Raw genomic sequence first — 23,927 nt, forward strand, 5'->3', positions numbered from 1 at the left:
TCATAATTTTTAACAGTACGCATATACACTTGTATGTATACACCAAAATAAGACATTCCACAATACAGTTTAGTATATACTTTCAATGATTTATTTTAGATTAAATTAATAAAATATGATAAGAAAATATGCTTTATTATTTCGTTTTGTTTGCGAAATACGGTAAAGTATTACTTATGTGTCTTTATACATGATATATAAACATATTTATATATGAATTGTCATATAAGACTCGATATACGTAACTTGCTTAATATTATATGCTTTAATAATTATTCATTTAAAATTTAGAGTCGAAGGAAGAAAACATTCCAAGTGCCAATAATGGACAGAATAATCTGTCGTGTAGCCATATTTTTTTAATATAATGTTTTAGTTGTATAAAATTTCATATTTTTTTTCATTGTTACAATTATGTACGTATGTATCCATTTACATTCTAGACGAAGTATATTAAATATTGAATAATGATTATTTGTTTCATTTGAAATAATTCAAACCCCCTTGTTGATGTCAGTGGACCGCCAGTTAGAATGAATTTGAGTTAAACCCAAGTCTCAAGTTTTTACACATCGACAGTATAGAAATATTTGTCAAATAACAAAAAGCTGCACTATACGCCATTTAAAATTGAGTTATTGATGAAAAACAAAGACTGGAACCTTGAATTAAAAATCCCGATCGCGTATGACAATAAATTAAAAGGTATAAATACATTTCGGAACAAGTGTATCGATGTTGAGAACCGGTCCGAGTGTAACGCGGTGGCAGACGGCGCGGCGTTAGTCATCGCCAGACCGGCTTCGTCTATAAACAATCGAAAACAAATCGTGATACATCGCAAAACATTACTCGATCGATTCTTGATACTTACTACTAATATACAATTGAATAAAGTAAATTAAATCGTTCCAGACAAGAATACTATAGACAGTTGATCAATCAAAAATCAAAAACAAAAATAGAAAAAGAAATAAAAAAAGTAAAATCAGTTCACTGTACAGAGATTTTATTCAAAATTTAATTGTAAGTTTTGCAACAGTAAAGAACATTTAAATTTTCATAGTTTTGATTCTTATTATGTACTATTTATTTCCCTTGTTATTTTGACCCTAATTGTGACGTGGTGTATGTAGAGAGTAAGTTCTATTTTGTCCTAAAAGAAGATCTAAACGCACTTACTATAGCGGAATTGCTTGAAGTATCTATTCTTAACCAAAAGGCTTCAATAACCATTTTCCAAAAACAATTGAGCTACAAATTGTTGTTTTAATAACAGTTAAGGCAAAGTCGTTCAGGGGACTATACGTCGCACATTGATGTCAGCATCTTAATCAGATTCGTGTTTGTATAACGGTGTCTCTGTGAGATGGCATTGTCCAAAGCGGCTTAAAGGAGTCGTTAAGATGTTTAACGACTACGTACATTAAAGGCTGTAACAATTACGACATAGTACCTCCGACCTTCGGATGAGGCGTGAGTCAGTCGCTCGTTTCGCGGACCCTATCGTCCATCTGTGATCATATCTACGACCCGATTCCTCCAACGGAAGCCTCCTCCGGCGAGAAAGCTGGATTTTTATGCTGTAACTCACATCCGAGCTGTGTTCCCACGGCTCTGCTCTAATATTGCACCGAGTTTAGCTTTTGCAAGTCACTCGTTAGTCACGGCTTTGGTTCCGTGGTGTATCATCGCCTTTAAATTGTACGTCCTACTTACGTAAGTTAAGGAAATTTTTAATGAAGCGTCAAGGTTTTAGAGATGAATGTGTGTATGTCAATTGAATTGCAATGTCTTTTTCAGAGTGAGGTGTCATTCTATTCATGTTCATCTACAGTATGTTAAAGTTAATGGTACTGTGGTACAGATTTACAGGCGTCTTAAGGTAACATCATGTATCATTCATAGACATGGAACAGTTTTGCGATTCTTTAATTTTAATTGATGACTATGGTAGGTACAATCGTATAGTAAAGTAGTCGTTCCTCAAGACTTCGGTCGCGACAAATTAAAAATAATAAAAAGTGTAGACACTTTTATTTACGTTTTCATTGAGTAACATCTACGTTTTCATTGAGTAACATAGATGTTACTCAATGAAAACGTAGCTTTTTAATGGTGAAAGAATTTTTTAAATCTACCTAGTAGTTTTGACGTCATTTCAATACATATAAAAATAAAATTTTTTCTTCTTTATAATGTTTGTTATAGATATAGATTGTTTGTTACAATTTGAATATTGCTATTGTTCCAGATTGGCCAATGTTTAATTCGTGCCTAAAGTGAAAATCCGTTTGGAGGTTATAATCGTATTTGAGTAAGTGTTTCGGGGGTTGAATTAACCATGATTATGGCTGGTTATAATTGATCACAACGATTTCTTAGCGCAATAATATATAGATTATCATTTCAATGATAACTGATCTAGAATTAAGAGTTCTCTGATTCCTATTTAATCCTGTATTGTTATTTAAAACATGTGTGGAACTTCGTTATACAATACACGAACGCCCACGTTCGCCTACGCGGCCGCTCGGCGACGCGTGTTCGCCTTATTACCCGACTGATTAGAACAACTTTATGTCCCAATTATACGGCGTCGTCTAACAGCTACATACAAGTGTACTTTCACTACTTTGTAAACACTGGCATATGTATAGATTTAGAAACACGACACCCTAACTCATTACGTTATACAACAAGTCAGTTTTGTCGCAGTTTTGTTATTAATCTTGCAGACGACTGGAGAGTTTAAATTCACTTCTGTTATAATTAAAACGAAATATACGTGACTGGTCCAAGTTTGTTAAAACAATCCTTCATAATAACTAGAATTTAGTCTGAAATTAAGTAGTATCGCATACTAAACTTTTCTTAAGTCGTTTATGATCTTAAATAGATTTTTTCGTCGTGGATTGTGTGTTGGAACAGCCCTATTTTTGCTTACTTGAAAATAATTACAAAGTGAGAAATCATATGTTATAACTAAATAAAATTGAGTTTATTACAAATACAATACGCGGTTGCCTTCCGCGTATTGTGCTTGAATCGCCAAAGGGAATTAGCACTAAGCCGGTGAATCGTGGCAGAGTTTGTTTGTTTTGTAACGCCTTAACGTCTTGGGAAGTCCAACACATATCTATTGAAATAGTACTACAGATGTATAAATGATCAAAAGTTTAACCTTAGTCTACTGCCATTATTCAGACGTTAACGTCATGACAATAGTCGAATGGAATGAACTCCAACTACGTAATAATATGTCCTTACTTTGATCATTAGGTTATTGGCGCATCAATTAAAATATGAATGTCCAACACCTGGGTTTTACTACCCCACTATAGATTTCAAAAATGTGAAAAAGATGTAAAATCTACAAAAAATAAGACCATGTAACATATTGTTGGCTCTCCCTAGACCTTACCTCATCGCCTGCCTTCCAAGCGTGTAAACGTTCTTTAGTTAATGAATACTTACTTAAAAGTATGAATATTTGGTTTACAATCCAATTCAATCTTTTGAATCCTGTACGTGTCGATAATCAAACGGCATTTAACATCGAAATGGAAATATTTACTAAAACGAATGCTTCCTTTGATGTTTTAATTTTTTTTTTGTACGGTAACTTTTATAATCGATTATTTTGGTTCCAACGATTTTCTATAAACGGATCCTTTAATAAAACTTTTATTATAATTACACATAATAGTTTTACTGCCAACATTTGACTAAAATGGTTTCCTCGGTCAATAGAATATCTGTGAATTGTCCATATGGATTGAAACAATCAAAATCGCTATTTAGATGAAGCGGAAATACACAGAGTTTTTCAATCACATGCCATTAGAGTGACTAAGATTTCAGCTTAGTGCGGGTCATTGATTCGATGTGCAACGACTGTAAATGGTTAAATCAGCCGAGAATATCGGATGATGCAATAAGAACTATTACGAGTATGTAATCATTTTTAGTCCCCCGGAGGCTTAATTTTAGTCCCTTTCTCTTTCCACCCTTTTCTTAAGAGGCAAGAATGGGAAGGAAAAGTCGATTCTACGGTGGAGGAGGTGCACAAGAAGGGAAAATATCGTCTTTTTGTGCGCCTACTCCTGCGTCGATTAAGCGTAGTCAACGCAACTGCAATTGCGGATGTCTATGGGCATCGGTCGCTGCGCCATTTCGGCGGATCCAGGTGGCCGCTTGCTCGTTTTCCACCTTTTAGTATAAAATGTAGATGCACATTATATCGAAGATTATTCGTGAAAGGTTGCTTTACTTTTATCGTATCAAAATTATAAACGTTGTTTCATTTTGTCCTTTTCCAGTAGCAATATGAACGTAGGTGTATTATGATGGTGCTCTATTCCAACTTATTTCTTGTGAACAGTTCTTTTATAAATCTTTTGTATCATCGAGAACAATCAGAATAAACTCTTTATTAATTTAAATAGATGTGCTATGTTAGGTAAATACACACGCAATATATATCAAAGGTCTGTTGCGTGTGAAACGATTTATGTGTGAAGCCGACGCTGGTTCATTCATGGTTATTAGATCCCAAGCTCAATGAACACCAACCTTTTTGGTATAAATACGCTACTAGAATGAAAAAAACAATAAAACTCTCAATATTATAAAAGCAATATTAAATACAGAACGTTTTATGGTCAAAAATAATTTAAGTTAAACGCACTGTAAAAATATAGAACTACACTATTTCTTTTTCGCAAGGTTCAAGTTTTTCTTAGAATTTCGTCAAATTAAAGACACAAATAATAATGTTTTAGGAATAATTTGTTTAGAATTTCCTTCTATTTAAAAAAAAAAAAACAAAGGTAAGAATTACCCATGGCACAAGCAGTGGAAACTCAAATGCAATACAAACAATTTAAAAAATGTTCATAATACTCTACGGCTATTTTAATATGCCCCCTTATATATGCGGTATTTCATTATTGAGTCATCGATTTGTATATTGTTCATTCACATTCGAAGATAATCTATGTGTAACATTTGATTTGAACCACAAAGCAATCAATACACTTAAAGAGTTACAAAGATCAATGCGGTTGCTTTTGTCGCGTCACTGATGCGTTGCGGTTGCGACAATCCGCTAAATCCATGAAATTGACTTTCGAGAAACAGAGCTATATAAGAGCAGTCGAGATATCTCTCGGCCTACGAAGTTGTAGGTTCTTTTTTGATTTGATTAAGAACGCTGATTGTTCGATATCAAAAATACCTCCGTTGGTTTTGTTCTAGACCAGTGATAATGCGAAATCATTGTTACTTAGTAATTAGAAAACAATTGGCGTATTAAAACTGCAGCGTCCATGAAACATCTTTATTCGCATCACAATCCAATGTTACTGTCATAGAAAATTTTTGTACTTTTAATTTAGTGTTTCACGCAACAACTATTCCTTTATTGTAAACTAGCTGTTCCCGTGCGGCTTCATCCGCATGAAATTATGAAAACTTTATTTTATTGTTTACATTTTTCAAATTATCAATTGCAAATGTCAAAATGTCTTGACATGACAAACCTTGGCGATCTTGCTTCCTTGATGTTGGCAGCATCTTATTGTCTCTTTCCCACATTAAGGTTTTTATCCAAAATCTTTACCCCCTAAGTTTAATGGCGTGAAAATATGTAACCTAAAGCGTGACGCAAGTGAAGGGCTTTTACTAAAAAAATAATTATTCAAAAATATACTGTAATTGCTAACATCTTAGGCAACAAAGAGGTGTGTGTTTACGCTTTATTATAATAGTACGAGCTGTTGCCCGCGACTTCGTCCGCGTAGTATTAGAAAACATACAAACTATATTAATTACAAAAAGTTACGTATCCCTCGGGAACCGGACATTTCTCGGGGATGAAGCTTCTCCCATGTGTACTCCAGACTTTGTTTTATATATGTGCCAAATTTCAATAAGATATGTTGAACCGTTGCAGAATGATCGAGTAAACATTAGAAAACTAAATTAATGAATCCCACGGGAACCGTAACTATTCCCACGATAAAAAGTAGCCTATGTGTTCTTCCAGACTATGCTCTAAACCTGTGCCAAATTTCATAGAGATCCGTTCAGCCGTTTAGGCTACAAACGCTAACAAACATCTATCCATCCATCCATCCATCTAAACTTTCGGATTTATAATATTAGTAAGAAGTAAGATAGTAAGATAGATGATGTATCAATTTATTCTAAAGTAAAAAACTATGTCTTTGCATTAGCAGGCACCATAAATACTACGAACTTAAAAAGACTGTCATCTGTAGATAGGACAATGAATCGTAGAAACAAAAGCGTGGCATCAAAATAAATTGGAGCATTGCGAGCGCGGCCGCGGTCTGGGGCATGTCTCGCATAAATAACTACGAGACGCCGCCGCACCCGCGACACACGCCGTGTGCCGACACCGTGTCCGACACGCCGCTCTTTACTGGACCACATTCACTATGGATAAAGGAATTCGTATTATCTGAAGGGCTGTGCAAAAGAACTCATCTAACTGCCTCAAGGGAGTTTGCCATACTAATTCCGGACTTCCTGCCACAGCCAATGTAATTAATTAGGCAATATGGGAGTCCGTTATGAGAAAGCTTCAATAAGAGACTGCTTAAGTAACGCAGTTTGAGTGCGGCGGAAAGTCCCTTAGTTCTTATAATTATTATTCTACATTGAAGATGTAGTTTTAAAAACTTGAATCAAAATTTTGTGTTTGTCCAATTTTCAAAAACAAATTCAAATTTTTCTATGTTTTAATGTGATTTTTTTTTTCAAATTTGTTTAATTATTTTTTTTGTTTACATAATTAACACGGGAACATTAAAAGTAACTTTAGTTTTAGAAGTGTCTGCAGAAAACTTCTAACTTGCCCTTTTCTGCAACGTAAAAGGACATCAGAACTTGAATATCCGGCCTAAGATAAGTTTCCCTTTCGTTTACATGTGCTTAATGACATTAGAGTTTTACATAGGTACATTATTTTACATTACACAACTACATTACATTTACATTACTGTTGTTCATATATTTTACAGACAGAGTGATTAGAAAAATCCGCATTGAAAAAACCTTTTTGTGAATATTACAAAATTGAAATATTTGTGAGAACCCTAAGTTGAAAGGAATATGTTAATACCGATCGATACATGTCTGCGTTACCTCCATTGAATAAATGTGAGCGCTTCACTTAGGCGGTTTGCTAGCAAGTCGTGCGCATGTCGTCGACTAGTCGTTACGCATCGTATAAAGGGGTTTTGCAGAAGTTGGAAACCGAGTGAAAAATGGAATTTATTGATCAATAATTATCTTTTACGATCGGTCGCATCGTTTTGTTCTTGATTTATTTACAACTATTCTGTCGTTTATATCATGCTTCGATTTTTTGTTTTTGATGGCATTATTAATGATATAAATTATTAATTAAAACGTTATTTTGATTGCGTGGGCGTATGAAATATAGAGACAAGAATTAAATCGTATTCGTGTGTTAAATGAAAACGATTGATGGCCGGATGTAGTTGTACTTTACATATCTAGGTAAACAAAAGATTAAATTCCAACATGGAAAGTATAAACTCCATTATTTTAGAGGCGCAACAATCAATTGTATGTCATGGGCCACGATACACGGTATACAAAATTTAACGCACGTGTTAACAATTAAAAACTTTTAGTCCAACAAATCACCGATCTCGGCAACAATTACACGCGGTCACGGCTATTACCAGACGTATATAACGGACCGTCGGACAGATCTCAAATTATAGTTTAGATACGGTGGTTTCGCACCCACACATTTCCGTGTATAAGTGCCTTAATGATCTGATATTATATTACAATATTGTGACTGGACGGTCCCGTTGTGAAGCAGTCAATGGTTTTGTTTAATTGGATCTTGAATGAAGTTAACATTATGTGGCGGCGTAAATAATCATTTGTCGATGTTTGTGGTGGGTGTGATGATGAGATATCGATTGTAAAAGCCAATTTGGACGTGTTGATTTTTCTGGCCGTAAATTTTGGTTTGGAAAGAGTTATTTGGTGTAGTTTGCGGTTGATGTAAAAGGTTGCGAACATGAGAGGGCTTTCGAAAGGTATAGAACGACCCGATGTTGTCACGGAGCGGGGCGGTGCGCGCCGCGCGACCTGCGTGGGCGGCGACTCTAGTGATGTAAACTATCGATAGTTCACAAGTGTTTTTTGGAATTATCTGTACATTTATTTAAAATATAAGCTGCCGCAGCAGTTACATTTACGTTTGCGCACACCAAACACATTGCTAATAATTTCTTACATATTTATCGCTATTCGCTATGTATTACTTACAGGTAGAATATTTTTCTTTGGGAAATTTATTCGTTACAGATCGAGTATCGTCGATACTCAGTATTTTTTTTATTACAAAATTGCTTTAATAAAGCATTGATTTGGCTAATATTTTTTACTTTACACTTATTTGTTAGTCTTTTAATTATCACTCTATTCCGTATATAATTATCGATAGTATCAATAGCTCATCGAAGCACATCACTAGTAAATTGAAGCGCGTGCAATCTTTTGCTCTAAGCGTGCGACAACATAAGGTCACAAGCCGTCCCAGAGGAATAGACCTTTAAATATATAGACTTGCAAGTGAAATGTCGAATGCTATATCATTTTCAGTCGACCATTGTAAGGATCTTTTAAACCTATTCATTCAATACATAAGATTTAAGAGCGCGACGGTAACAAAAACAATAACATACTAACTAAATAAAGTTTAACACGTCTATGAGTTATATTTATTCAAAGGTTTAACAAGTCCTCAGTTGACTTAAATGTGTCGTAACCGGATATTGTCATAAGTAAATAAAAAATCAGCTAAGTTAATGTTTTACTCAAACGGAAACACAAACTTAACAAAGTTTACTTATTTCCTAATTTTGTTGTAAATGAATTTTCCTAAAAAATATCATATAGATGGTAAGTTAAAATAAAGTAGTCTAAAAGGATGAATTAGAGGTTTTTCAAGTACAAGAGAGTAAATATCAATAATTACGAATGTACTCAATAAAATAATTGTCACAATTTTGTTTGTTACTTTCATGGTCGGTTTCCCAGCTACTTCTAACCATTCGTTACTGTTTTTGCTTCGGTAAAATTATAAAATGCGTTTCCGAACTACATAACTTGAGTTTTACTGCGTTAAAACATACTTCAACCTATCACTAACAATAAAAATCTCAGAAACCCAGCATAAATGTTTTAAATTGAATTTAAATCGGCACATTTTACTTCAACATTAATTAACTTTAAAAACTTAAAGTAACTTGAACGTATCATTTACCTTTTCCACATTTATAGCTTACTAGCTTTTGCCCGCGACTCCGTCCGCGTGGTGTTGAAAAAAACAAAAGTGAATAGCCTATGTGTTCTTCCAGACTATCCTCTACATCTATGCCAAATTTTATCGAAATCCGTTCAGCCGTTTAGGCTACAAACTCTAACAAACATCCATCTATCCATCCATCCATCCATGTAAACTTTCACATTTATAATATCAGTATGATTATCGTAAGTTAAGGATAAAGGTGTTTTATCAGAGTGAAATTTTGTCTTCCTCAAATGTCCACGACGGCGTCAGGTTGCACGCTTGTCACCGCACGGCGCTGTCTGTACGTGCCCGGTGCCCGCCTTGTCTCCGCCCTCCATTGTCTACACAGATTATTATAATTTTACACAAAATCCAGTGCATTTGAGTATCGAGCGATTCGTCTCGATTATATTAAATCGATATAATAACGCATCTGTGATGTTTTGATTTATTTATTATTTGAAAGTTGAATGTAAAAGGAATTACAAGTTTTCAATTGGATAACGTAGACTTATGCTAAATTCAGTTAGACATTCCAAAAACTTCGGCAATCGATTAATTTTTGCAGTAACGTTCTCTAATGAACTTTTTCTAACTTACTTAATTTAAATTATTATAAATGCTACTTTTAATGTTCAAATTACGAAATTAATGGATAAATCTTTCCAAAATCGATTAAATATCGACTAATTTAATATTTACGAGTTCTAACCTAACATTACAACTTATTTACAATCACGTATCAAGACTATGAAGTTATACTTAAGCAACTAACCACGTCAGAATGTTGAATATTATCTGATGTTGGGATGCGGCTATTCGTATGAACAATGCATTATAATAGTATGGTAATACAACGATATAAACCATTAAATTATAATTTCAATTCAAACCTTTAATAAAAAATTCATTGAAATCTAATCTTTAATACAAACAGCTTACGTGTCTTATTCCATTAAATCATTCACGTGTAACACCGGTAGCCGGATTTAATGCATTCATGCGTTGAATATAGCAAATGCCGAGTTGTGTGAATTTATTCTTCAGTCTTTAGCAATAAGGTTCTATTTCATTTGTACGATGTGTTCCAGTTGTGACGTTGTTATACGCGTAAGACCGGTAGCCGGCGGACAATAAGCGATCCGTCATCGGGTTAGATAGCGGGCGGCATGATTGCAGCGCTGCCGAGCATAATGCCTCGAGACAAATTTAAATAATACCACTTTACACATCTTTTTTTTAAGTTAAACACAACAAAGGATAAATATGTAACAAGGAAATTTTACTACAGGAGAATAAAGTAATTAGGCATTTTTATACACTTTCTGTATTTAATACTAGCTGTTCCCGTGCGACTTCATCCGCAAGAAATTATGAAAATTTTATTCCATTGTTCACATTTGTCAAATTATCAATTACAAATGTCAAAATGACATGACGACGACAACCTTGCTTACTTGAAGTTGGCAGCAACTTATGGTCTCTTTCCCACATTAGGGTTTTCATCCAAAATATTTACCCCCTAAGTTTAATGGCGTTAAAATATATAGCTTCAAGCGTAACGTAATTTTTGTCATCGAATATTAAAGTAACATCTTTATCAATATTCAAATCTCCAATTAGTCAATAGTTGCTGAGGTAACCGTTAACTCGCTAAATATGGCGGCGACAAATAGCAAAACCTTGTAAACGATTTGTTAATGTCCCAATCCATTTGCGTGATTAATAATGGTTTTGTAATGAAATAATAAAGCGCCTTGGTATGATGTGTTGCATTATATCATACAAATTACAAGCATGATATAGGCATATCACGAAAAAAAAAACTTAGAATATGTGCCCATAATGGGTGTCGTTAGTCGATCCACCCCCAGGCCTAGTACCCTTTCTGGAGATGCCAAACGTGTCAAGATACATAAGTGTGTTGTTTTTTTTTATATTTCGTGGTAGATATTTAAATTAAAGGCGTGGAAACGTCTTTGTACGACAGTGAGCGTTTCATCTAATATTGTAGATTTAAAATTATCACTTTATCGGGCATTTTCCAAATAAACCAATACAAGGTGAAGTATTCGGACAAATGCACGCAAAAAGATTGTCTTCACAATCGTATGTTTTTTCACACATCGGACACATTTGGGTAGCCGTATATCAAGGGAATGTTATCGGTCGGCCCCTGTCTCCGTGATACATTGCGCCTGCGCAGACCTTGATTAACGAAATTAATTTGTCGCTCACGGTATTGGGAATGCATTTTGTTTTTTTGGAGTGGTCCAGTCCCTATGTTACGTACTGATTACATTGATATCGGTGTAATGGTTGTTTTTACAAGCTGTTTTTAAATTTTATAACAAATCTTCATTGCAAGGAATGCAGCAAATAGGCCACCTAACATCAAAACATTGCTATTCAGCATAGATACGGAAATTCTTTGCCGCAATATTAAATAAGATAGGTAAAAAACTAAGAGGCATCAATTCAAGAAAATAACGAAATGACGCTTATAGTATCGGAACATTTTTGTCTGAAACGTCTTTCAATAAACGTGCTTACAACATCAATGTAAATAAAATGTAATGACGTATTCTCTAACACAGCCACCATTAACTACGGTCATTACATTATCAAACGATTGTATCAACTTTACTTCATTTATTACAGCACTGTACCAATACACGTATCGAAGCATGCGTTTGTAATTTTCCTTTTATCGTTCGAAATATTGTCTATAATGTCGTGTTGTCGTATAAAAAGGGGTCGTGACCCGACGATGGCTTCGTAATAATGAAGTGATGTCCATAATAAACAAAAGAAGAATTTATATAACATAAATGTCACGAAATAAAGTCGTCCGTTAAAGCGAAACGGCTCTCTTAATTGACTCGGGATCTCGGATAGATATGTCCGGGGCTTCCAATGACGTAATTTAGATAAGGCCCATGTCCCAATACTGCATAAATACATGTCAAAACACGCTTATCGGCCCTGACCACCTCGGTGTTAGTGAAATTAATGGAATCCACTAAAGGACAGATTTGTTTCTTTTCTTACTTTAATATATGTTTTCGCGTGTAAGGTCATCGAGACACGTGTTTCACTTACGTAAGTTATGAATTGCAGGCGATGCTCCTTTGTATTGTAATGTGATTAGTAACGCGAGACAAAGTGGCCTTTAGACAAATACTAGCCATTAGCTTGAATCACGTTCTCTGACATTCGTTTGTATTGTTTTCGTCATCTTAGATACGTATGTTCGGAACGGAGAGGTGAACATATACAATAAATTGAAATTATTTAACTTTTTTGTATATAGTATAACTTTTAAAAAGGTCAAATAGGCTATATTTAATACTCTGTAATTGACACTGTACATTTATGTATTTACTAGCTTTCGCCCGCGATTCCGTCCGCGCGGAATTAAAAAATTCAAAAGCAAGTATCCTATGAGTTCTTCTACTTCTACATCTATGCCTAATTTCATCGAGATCCCTTCAGCCGTTTAGGCTACAAACTCTTACAAACATCCATACATCCATCTAAACTTTCTCATTTCTAATATTAGTAAGATTATTCTTTGTAACTTGTGGAAATACAAAAATGATTTTTTTTCGTCACTTCACACAGTTGATTTTTTAATCGTGAAATATCACGTTTTGTGTTGGCTAAATTACATGATTCTTTGAAATTGAAAGCTGTAAAAGTTTTAGCAAATTTAATTTATCCGTTACTTATGATTTAAGAAACATAATGCTTAAAACTTAAACTTTAGTAAGCTTTAAGCGTAGCTATAATAAACTCGTTTCAAATATAATATTCAATTATTCCTATGTTAACCTTATCTAATTCTCCTACCGTAAAATCGTTATAAAAGTAACCCTTTAGGGCTGTTAGTATTATAGCGCCTTTCGAACCCTTCGGTGATTCTAGTTAATTATATGATCAGGGTTAATAATTATTGACCTTGTAAAATCATCAATAGAACCGAAATCGACAAAGGCGGCCGGTACTTGCTCTTTTACGAGAAATGAAAAAAACAAAGCCAATTTACTTTAATAAAGTATAATTAAAAAACAAATTTTATTGTGCGCCCCCTTCACGCGTCGGGTTATTTATTTTTTCAATTTTAATTAATCGAATAACAGTCGGTGTGAGCGCTATCAACATGTAAATCGGCTTTCATTGTAACATTTGTTCCACACGTGGATATTTGAAATCGGGTGCTTTTATGGTATTTTATAACGACTTTCGTGTATTGGATCTGTTATTGTTTGCCTATTTCCTTTAACAATTAAATGTTCAATCGATACTTGGATAATGGGGCGGGATCTTTTCATTGTAGTTACTAAGAAATATAAAATAATTATAAAACTATTTTTTGTTTATTTGGTGGCAAATAAGCAAGCCACCTGAATTCGAAGTTATAGCAAAACAATCACTGCAATTTTCTCTTCTATGGGTCTCCTCCTCCGTCAAATTTACTTCGATATTTTATGCTAATGTTTAGACAAGGTAAACACATGATATATATACGCAACATTAAGGGCCCGTCCAACAACTGGCTGATAGAGGCTCAGATAGCTTAAAAATGACATCCCTGTCATGTTAGGTAATTAAATCCGATATTTCCATCATGTATTTTACACGTTCGATTGTTATCAAACAATTTAAAATTTGGTAGGACAGGCCCTAAAATTTTGTAATTCAATTCAAAATCAGGACATGATTATAAAGTTTTATTTAACTATGACACGTTTTTACAATATTAATTTAATAACTACATATTTCGAATATTTTACAAATTATTATACACAATCTTACCCTACATTTATCGGCTACGGTTCGTAAAATCGACTAACATATAATTAAAATTTCTGTCGGTCCGTCAAAACGTCTTTCAGTGGCGTTAGATACAAATCTGACGGACTCCGTCCCATAGAACCTATTATTACAACTTCACTACGATGCCAACTGTATACAAAAAATACAATGCCACTATAAACGGTTATTAAGTGTCAAGATATTGTTTTTGTTATGTAAAATAAAATAACTACACTAGTTTAGTTACCTTTCTCATATGCATATTAGATACTTGGCTAAAACAGTTGTAAACAGCCTTGTCCAAAACAACTATACAATCAGAAGTAACGAATTTTACAAGATGTTGGTAAGTTTAAAATACGATCAAAAAATCGTAATGTTTATTTTATTTACTTGACAGCAAAAGCTTAAGTTATCTAACTCAATGAAACGTTTATTTTAAAATAAATCCGAAACAGTTCATAATAGACCGTTCACATCATACAAGTAAAACCCATTAGGGTAAAACTGCAATAATTGGCGATAGCCTTATTTTTTGTTTGCCCTTTGTGAGTCGACCAGTTGATTGACGCGGCCACTACGTCGTTTTGACAAGCCTTACGCATTTTATTCCCTAGTCTGTATATGGGATGTTTATTTTATTGAATAAGAAAATTTACGTTGTGTTTTTATTTGAATTTTATTAACGTGTAAATTATACCTTTATTGTGTTATAATATAATATGTTGAAAAATCTGACAGAAATTAAAAATGTTCATATTTTTTTTTCCATGCCCTGTAATCGCGTCCGAAATCTTTAAAGCTTTTATCAAACACACACGTTAGTTATTTCTAAATGCAATACGTATTTGAATGTGTATGTAAGTTAAGTAAATCTGTTTTTTAATTTAAATTTGGCAATATTCTGCAACATATTTGGCAATTTTTTTTAAATCTGGGGATAGGTTTTTGTATCACGCTGTATCATAACATTTGTATCTAAAGATGCGTAACGTACGATACATTATCGTCGGGTAATCGAGCGCTGGCCACAAAAAGGTGTAACAGAAGCCCTCGCAAATGGACGGCGCCTAATGACCGCTCCTTAGCTTGCATTTAAAACGATCATCCCACTTTAACATCGCGCGGGATTGCTAATTTAAATCGGTTTACTTTTATTTAAACTGCACTTTAAGTGCTGTTGTTAAATGCTTAATTAACGTGGTCTTTTACTTATTTTGCAGCAGATTTACATATTTATTGCATTAAATTCAAAAGGTGTTATAACAATAATGTTAAATTTTGTCACGTAGTTTTTTACATAATTTTATAAAACGCCTTTATTTTGCTACATGTTGAAATTTTGTTTGTAGATAAACGTACAGCTTCCATTTTAATCATAGGATCCATTATTATAATTTAAAATTCTCAACCCTTGGCACCCTCGGTGAAAAGTGACTATCACTCATACCCTTACGTATAATTATTACATCTAAAACCTTTTAGCCGTTTTAAGAAGTGACTTCTGAGAAGCGTATCGGCGTTGTATCGTGGGAGCAAGACTTAGGAGTTTAATCAACCACTAATTACAAGTTTTGGCTATCAGCGTGGATAGACAGTGCATTAGGCAAAGGTTAAAAGACGAGTTACGTTGCGATGTCTCGCAGGCATTGTTCGGGCGCGCCCGTTCACACGACCTTGTGTCGCAACTCACCACGTACTCGCCAGGATCATACTCTTAATGAATGTGAATGCATCGTCTATTGGGCGTGGCACCTGTCTAAACTAACATAATCGTGACTTACTTTCAACCAGAAAAATGTAAAGTCTAATCCAAGTGTTATATTTTATATCAAGAATATTTTTTTCGTAATCTGGACAACTATTTGAACGTCACGTTGATCCAGTCAGTGAATTTCTATACTCTACTTTTACTACTTTTGCACACATTATTTTTTTCTAAAAGAATTTTTATAATTAGTGTAGTAGTTTCAGATTGCTACAATAGAGTAAACGAGCAGGCTGTCTTTTTTTAAGTAAACTGTCTTACTTTTAAAGGATTTTATTCTAACTATTAAGTTATAACTGGCATAAAAATGTGGCGAGCGTTTGTCGATATAATTTCAGCATACAACAGAACGATTGTTCAGTTCAAATGATTGATGGGGCATAGCTCGGTGCAAGTTAATTAGACGTTTGGTATAATTAGGGCAAAGGCGAGGTCAGGGCGCACGCCAAAATATTTTGAACACACGAAGTCGTGATAGTGAAAGCCTATTATTAATTAAAATGAATCTTTAAAACAAAACTTCGGTTATAAAAACGAATTATTAATTATATTTGCAACTATTTTGACTTCATTCGCTGGTTTTCACTCATTTATTTTATAGTACAACCTTTTAAATTAACTCATCAGATAAAATCGACTCATGATATCCAAATAGGCAGAGAAAACAATTTATTAAACCTATAAATACAGGCCCTATCATGTTTTGATTCTACTCTTGATGATAATCGAAAAATATTAAACGTAAACTAAGATATCACATCTACTTGCAACAAGATTGCACCTCATCTCAGATAAAGCTGTTTCACACGTACTGCAAACAACAAAATAAATGTACGTACATAAATAATATTGACGAGGTCAAGAAACATAATCTGCGTTATTCACACAGTCGTAAAACTGCCCTTACTCCATAAGAATCAATCGTCAGTACAGAGAGGCGTCCCCATTGCCTGACCATTCTGACTGATATGTTACAATATTCGGATTACATTTACATTGTAACTGCACTTTACAGTCGTACATAAAAGTTGTTCTTTTAACGCATTATAGATTTTACAGATATATATTTTTATAAGAGAGTCAGTGGCTCAGGGGTTGAAGCACTTGACTTGTAATCTACAGGTCTTGGATTTGAATTCCACATGTACTAAAGAGATTTTCGATTTTCATTATTTAAATGACATGATAGATGCGTTCAGGATGACAAATTCAAGAAGGGTGTGATGAGAGAATTTACAAATTTGATTTTGAAGACGAAAATCTTACGCCGACCCCACTAAGAGTGGGGTAAGTATCGGATCTCGATGTAATTTGCCATAGACGTAGAGGATAGTCTGCAAGAACACATGGGTTACTTGTAGTTTTTTTAATTCGCAGACGAAGTCGCGGGCGAAAGCTAGTAATAACTAAATGTGAAAGGTGGTGAGTGGTGAAGTGACAACGACATGTTTCGATCATTGAATGGCCATCGATGCGTCGTCGTCCGATTACACGCGAGCGGCCGCGCGATGTTCCCGAGTCGCCGCCGCAGCGCACAAGAGACAAACACGGTCTTGCTACATTGCACTTTTTACTCTTAAAGAACAGCGTTATGCTGAAGTGATATATTTTGATTTTTACTTTTAACTCTGCTCCAAATTAGGATGATCTTGTTTAGAAACGGTTCTTCGCGAAGTATACTAAAACTAAAGAAGATCTACTTAAAAAATAGGATATTATTGTTAAATCGAAGATTTATGGAAATCTAAGCTTTTCTTAGAAAGTGAATAATTGCTGGAAAGTCCAGCTATTTATACTGTAAATATCAAGTGAAGTAATCGCATCATTGCTGCAAAATTGTCGCGCATATTATAGCTATCATAGTCATTGCCATTCTTCCTATATCTTGAAAGGTGTTATTTCTGTAGAATTAATATACATAAATTTATTATTGCATAAAGCCGTCCGCTGTAGTTATACCGGCTGACGCTAGTTGGCCGCGCGTCCCCTATCGCGGCGAGATCGCGGCGACAAATCGCAAGATGGGCTCGTTCCGCGCCGCTGCGCGCCCCCGTCTGTTCCTATCCGTTAACGTATTAGTATTGTAACCGATCGCTTGCTCTTGCAACGACATAAAAAAACGGCGTATCCACCGCAATGAATATTCAAATACAGCCATCGAAATGACAGAGTAAAGTACGAGTTTGTTTGAGCCATATTTTTCTTAACGTTTTATTGTCGCGTCCGAAGGGTTAAGGACATCCTACATTAAAAATGTTCGCCATTGAACTGTACTTTTACGTGTAACCTTTTTGAAATATATTATTGTTATATCTTCAATGTAAACTGGATTTAAATCCCTTGCAGTAAATCCGAAGCACCTATATCGGATGTCTAAGTAAAAAGTCAGAAAGATGACTTTTTAACGGTGAGTAATAAAATTTTGTATTATATGAATATCATATAAATTTTAGGTGCAATCGGCTAAATGCGTCATATGGCAAATATTTAATATAGAATCGTAAAAAAATCTTATTCAACCATAAATCCGAGCACAATCAATTACGGAGTCGTTGTCAACAATAAAGCACGCAAGAATTTACATTACACAAACGATGCACGTGACAGCGAATCCTAAACCAACGATATAAAAGAGGTAACATTTCCTCGCACCTTAATACAACGAATGTGCTTTAAACACGGCCAGAGTTGTCTGATCCTTAATAAAATCAAACTGACCCTTATAACAATGGTGAATCTGCGAATGTTGAACAAGGAGAAGTCTCCTTAGTGCAGCGGCGATGTGTACATGAGTGGTTTTGAACGTGTTATCGCGGCATTACATTAGTGGCGAGTTGACACGACCAGTCTTCTGTAAGGGCACGGCTTGTATTAGTGGCTTCTAATTTATTAGGAACGATAGGACGACGGACGCCGGCCACCCCGGCCACGGGCCCATTCACATCGTTGGGGGGTATCGGCTAGAATTGTCCTTACATTTTTTTTACCTTCCACTTCTGCATCACTTTTACATCTTAGATAAATCGTAGTCTTTTGTTTAGCTGTCAATTACTGTGACAATTGGAGAGATTTCAAATTTTGTTATTGCACTAAGTAAAATTTAGTCTTACATTATACTTTTTGTAAAAAAATATTGTATTGTACATTTTCAAAAATAATTGCGTTTATATCGCGTATTGCAGCGAGATTAAGACAGAAGTATGAACAAATAAACGGGACCAATTGTCCCCATGCTCCCCTACATTTTTATTAACACCCCAAACCCGATAAACAGGATACGGGAAATATATTTATTTGTCCAATCATCAAATATAAGGGGCGTTCTCGGGTTACACGAAATGATTCGGGGACGGAGTGATTTGTTGCGATAATCTACACTAATAAATAACCCACTCCATTCAACGATTGAGCTGCCTTCCTCGAGATATTTTTTAAATTACGTCACTTACTGTTCGTTTTGTAGAACGAGCAATTGTTCACTCATCTTCGATATTGTTTCTTCTATAATACAAATAGATAACTTAACTTCATATAGTGTAGTTCCTGTTAACGTCATCATCATCTCCCCTGCCTTATCCTACTCCCGTAGGGTCGGCGCACCGAGTTTTCGTCCTCCAAAGCACTCTATCATCCGTCAACATCCAATCCTCATTTTATTTCGAGTATCGAAAACCCTTACCTCGTTGTTTTGGCGTACTTACTCGTATTTTGTTTTTAACTTCTGTTAACGTAACAAGAGTTAAAAAATTCAATCATGTTTTAGGAGACTATTAAATATTGAATGTGGTTAAAGCGAGCGTTGTAAACTTGCTTACAGGCTAAGGGTCATATTTCGTTAATAATATTTGACTACCGGATGCAAAAATAAGTCGGTAATTTTCGACGCACCTTACTTGAGGATCATAAAACGGAATCCTTACGATGCGAATTATTTTTAAGGCAAACATAAAGATTTCGGTGTTACGTATCTAATGCATATCATTGACAGTTTTGATGTTATTGAAATTATTGTAAAGTTTATTTTAGTGCAGCTAAATGTATCTGTAACTTACGGAGTACTTCGATAAACAAATATATTATATGTCTCTCGACACGTTATGGCTCCGAGTTAATATAAAAACGTTATAAACATAAAACAAAGACGATACTCAGAACACCCACATTGGGCTACTTTTATTGTGCTTTCTAGTTTGTCGTTAAACTCCGGCGGTGTTTCATCGCAGAAGCTCTCCGGTTGCTAAAACTCTAAACCCAGCTTTAATATGTGGACATTTAGATAGATAATATTGTTTTGCTGACGTATTTTCTTTATCTTTATTAGTAAACGCACGTAAAAGTTTTATGTCACCTTAGAAGGTTTGATTCGTTGCCCAACATCTTGCATAAGAAGGCAATGGTTTGTGTTAGAGCTTCGATAAAAAAAAGTATATTCTAAATCGATTTGATGTGGTGATTGATGTATTGACATTTATTTACTTTATTGGTCAAGATTGAATATTCGACAATGTGGCAGATATCAGTATTTGGTCTTGTAAGAAAATACATTTTAATTTTTGAAAAACAATTACGCTACATTTCTTCAATCATCAGGCAATAGATAAATAGAATGACCACATTCTACACGAAAGAGAAAGCTGTAAACACGTTCAAAATACCATTCGAATGAAAGTGAGATCCTCTGGCGGTGTTGAATATCTTATAAGCGAAAACCTAGTATTCATAAAGTGAAGTTAGGGGTTAAATATGGGATACATCGGTCCCAGACTTTGTAAACAAAGAGAGCACTTCCACTTTTGCTACAAACTATGTGTTGTCTAAAATGATGGCTATGAATTACTAGACATGGTGTAACGTATCTGAATAACATAACAAGACGTACTTAAAGCATAAAATTGAGTATTTAAGATTCCTGATTTTAGATTTGTCATACTATCCATTGATTGTACATCATTGTGAATCTGTGGTAATTGGACAGCAAGTGTTAGACTCATCGGAATCTTTACAATTTATGTTAACACGAGCGACGTCCGACGGCCGTATGTTATCGGTTTAACGGGTGTCAATTGAATTTTATAGGCTTTTTACACGGCTCGCGGCTTTACGACCCCGTCGGCGAAATTGAGGTCGGCAGGAATGCCCGCCGCTGCGTTTGTGAGGACCGGTTAACGATAATGCAATTTTTTATGTAGCCAACACCCACTCTGTTATCTATGAAATAATCTTTTCAAAGATCAAGATTACCTCAGTGACAAGGCAGAAGATTTTGTACGCAATATCCGATAAAACCCAATCTGTACTATAAATTATCTCTTTCTCTTTCAAGGTCGTTAACTCTTTTTTAATAATCCTAACGATGATTGTTATCTAAGAATTACAAAAGCAATATTTGTTTCATTTATAATTTTAGACAACTAAAAATAGATGTAAATGTCAAGAATGAATGTTTTGATTATTATTTTAAGTAGTTACACTCGTAAAAAAGCTATAAAAGTAAAATTTTGCATAAATAATAAGCATCGAATTAATGCAAAATATACAATCACTTATTCGGCCATGTTGTCCTTGATTTGACATTGAACGTCTTAATAAAATTGCTGATGTGATTTAGTGTGATCTATCTATGAGGGTTACGCCATAAACATTTTATTTGAGATAAAATTTATATAATAAACTCTATGTTATAGCTTCTATATCATTACATGATTTCATTTTACGAAGATGAATTAACATGATTTATACTTTCCTTGTATTAAAGTAATATAGCGCTGAGATTCTTTGGCTGAAATTGGAGAATCTGAAACTATAGTAAACCAACTAACTTCCTTAGTAAGAAGTCCAATAATTGACCTAGGGCTTTAAAAGTAAAATGTAATTTTTCTCAACAAAGCACTTTTAACACAAAAAAGATGGACGATGTATTTAACTTTCAGTAACAATAAAATTCAAATATTTGACCTGATTATCACGATGTTGGTCAAAATACTTAAGCCAACATCACAATAAACTCCTCAAATAGGCTCAACGTGCATAAGAATGAAATATTCATGTTTATCTTAACACACTCGACCAAAATGTTTCGACAAATCTCTAATAGGTATTGTAAATAAAATATCCACCCGGTTAAGAAGCCTTTTGAGACTGAGAAATATAAACCATTACAACAGACCTTCTACTAGTTCCTTTTTGAGTCTCCAATTGGGTTCAACTGTGAGTGGTCATTTGACAACTGTATCAGGATATTCCGTCTATCCACAAATTCTTGGGTTCCGGACAGGTAGGAGATTTTAAAAAAAAATAAGTAATAATCCGACCACAAGTCTATGATAATCTGATCGTAACGCCATCTTGTCCTGTGTGGCTTGGGGTAAAAAACGTGTGACATGATTATCGGTACCTATAGAACAAAAAATATAAAGGTCGGCTTACATACCACTAATATTTAATTCAATTTTATATCATGTGTCAGCTTTTATGCCAATAAAAACTATGTTAAATGAAATAAATATGTGAGATGTATTGCCATATTTAAATACATCTGGGTTTTAGATGAAAGGTGAAAAAAAAATGATAGAGATATTGAAATTATTACTAAATTGACTCAAACAGAAACAATAAATTAGGTGGAAATTGTTTCAAAATCAATCAAAAGCAATCAAACCGAAATATGAAAAGGTCATTTAAAAGAATAACACATATCTGAGAAATGGCTTAAGAAATGAATTTATGTGATATTCGATTTCTATTAGCCATTTCAATAAATTAACAAGTTTATATTGTGATTATGAAGATAAAATTGAGATAATTCGATGAATTACAATATTAACGTTCGTAGGTTCACAAAATATGAATTCATAAAACATTTATGCAGTTATATAAAGTTATATAAATACAAAGTTAAAGATTTTGCTACGAAAAAATTTTTCGAAACGATAAAATCTTCGATACCATGTAAACCTAGCAGGAACCAATTATAAGGGCGCGGTTCTCGATAAGGGATGAAAGTAATACGGCCGATAACATCAGGGTCGCTTGTTAGTCGCAATAAAATCGTTTTTGTCGAAACTGGAGCGAATTTTTTGTCGCCCCCCGATTGTCTCGACGCCGGCAATTTGTCCTAAGTGTATGTTATGGTCATATTTTGATTAATTTTGACGTTGTATCGACATGCCTAGATAATCAGACTTGACTATTATTATTTGTCATGCTTCGTTGAAACATTTAATTATAAAGCTATTGTATCAATAGGCATGTGCTTTCGTCAATCAGAAGTGTTATCTTACTTAGGAATGAGAAAAAAACACGTAAGTATTTGTTGAGAAACATCTTCCCGTCGACTTTGTATGAGGTCACGCAAAAGGAAATTTAAAATTCCGTATACATTTTTGCAGCAATTGATTTGTTCATACAAGAGATACCATCAATATTCGAACTGCAAAATTCCCTCGTTGTATTTGAAATGAGTTGGGAAGTAGATTAGTTGGGACCTCGCGTCTGATGATAAGCGCGCGTGTGGGCGCTGGGCGGACAGGGGACAAGACGCGTTCGCGGTAAATCACGACCCGAGCGTGGTCCGGTCATCACTGACGCCTCAACTGACCTATTGCTTAGATTACAATAAAAGATAAAAAAGATAAACTTCACGCTCATGATCGTGGGTATATACATATACAAGTTCTAGTTGCATATATCCTTGTATGCGATAGATTTTACACACGTCTGACAAATATTTGTTCCTTACATGCCTAATTATAAGCTATACTAGGCATGATATGACACGTCTGTTAACTGAAATAACCCGTATTGGGATACAATTCGTATTTATTTAGTAAGGTAAGTTTAGTTATCGACGGGGGAGGCCTTCGTTCAGCAGTAGACGAACCCAGGCTGACAATGATGATGATGATGATGATGATGATGGTGATGATGACGATAAATGATTAGATAATACAGAAAGAATGTATAAAACATCAACAT

Source organism: Papilio polytes, unplaced genomic scaffold, assembly GCF_000836215.1.
Source record: "Papilio polytes unplaced genomic scaffold, Ppol_1.0 DF823177.1, whole genome shotgun sequence".
NCBI classification, from domain to species: Eukaryota; Metazoa; Arthropoda; class Insecta; order Lepidoptera; family Papilionidae; genus Papilio; species Papilio polytes.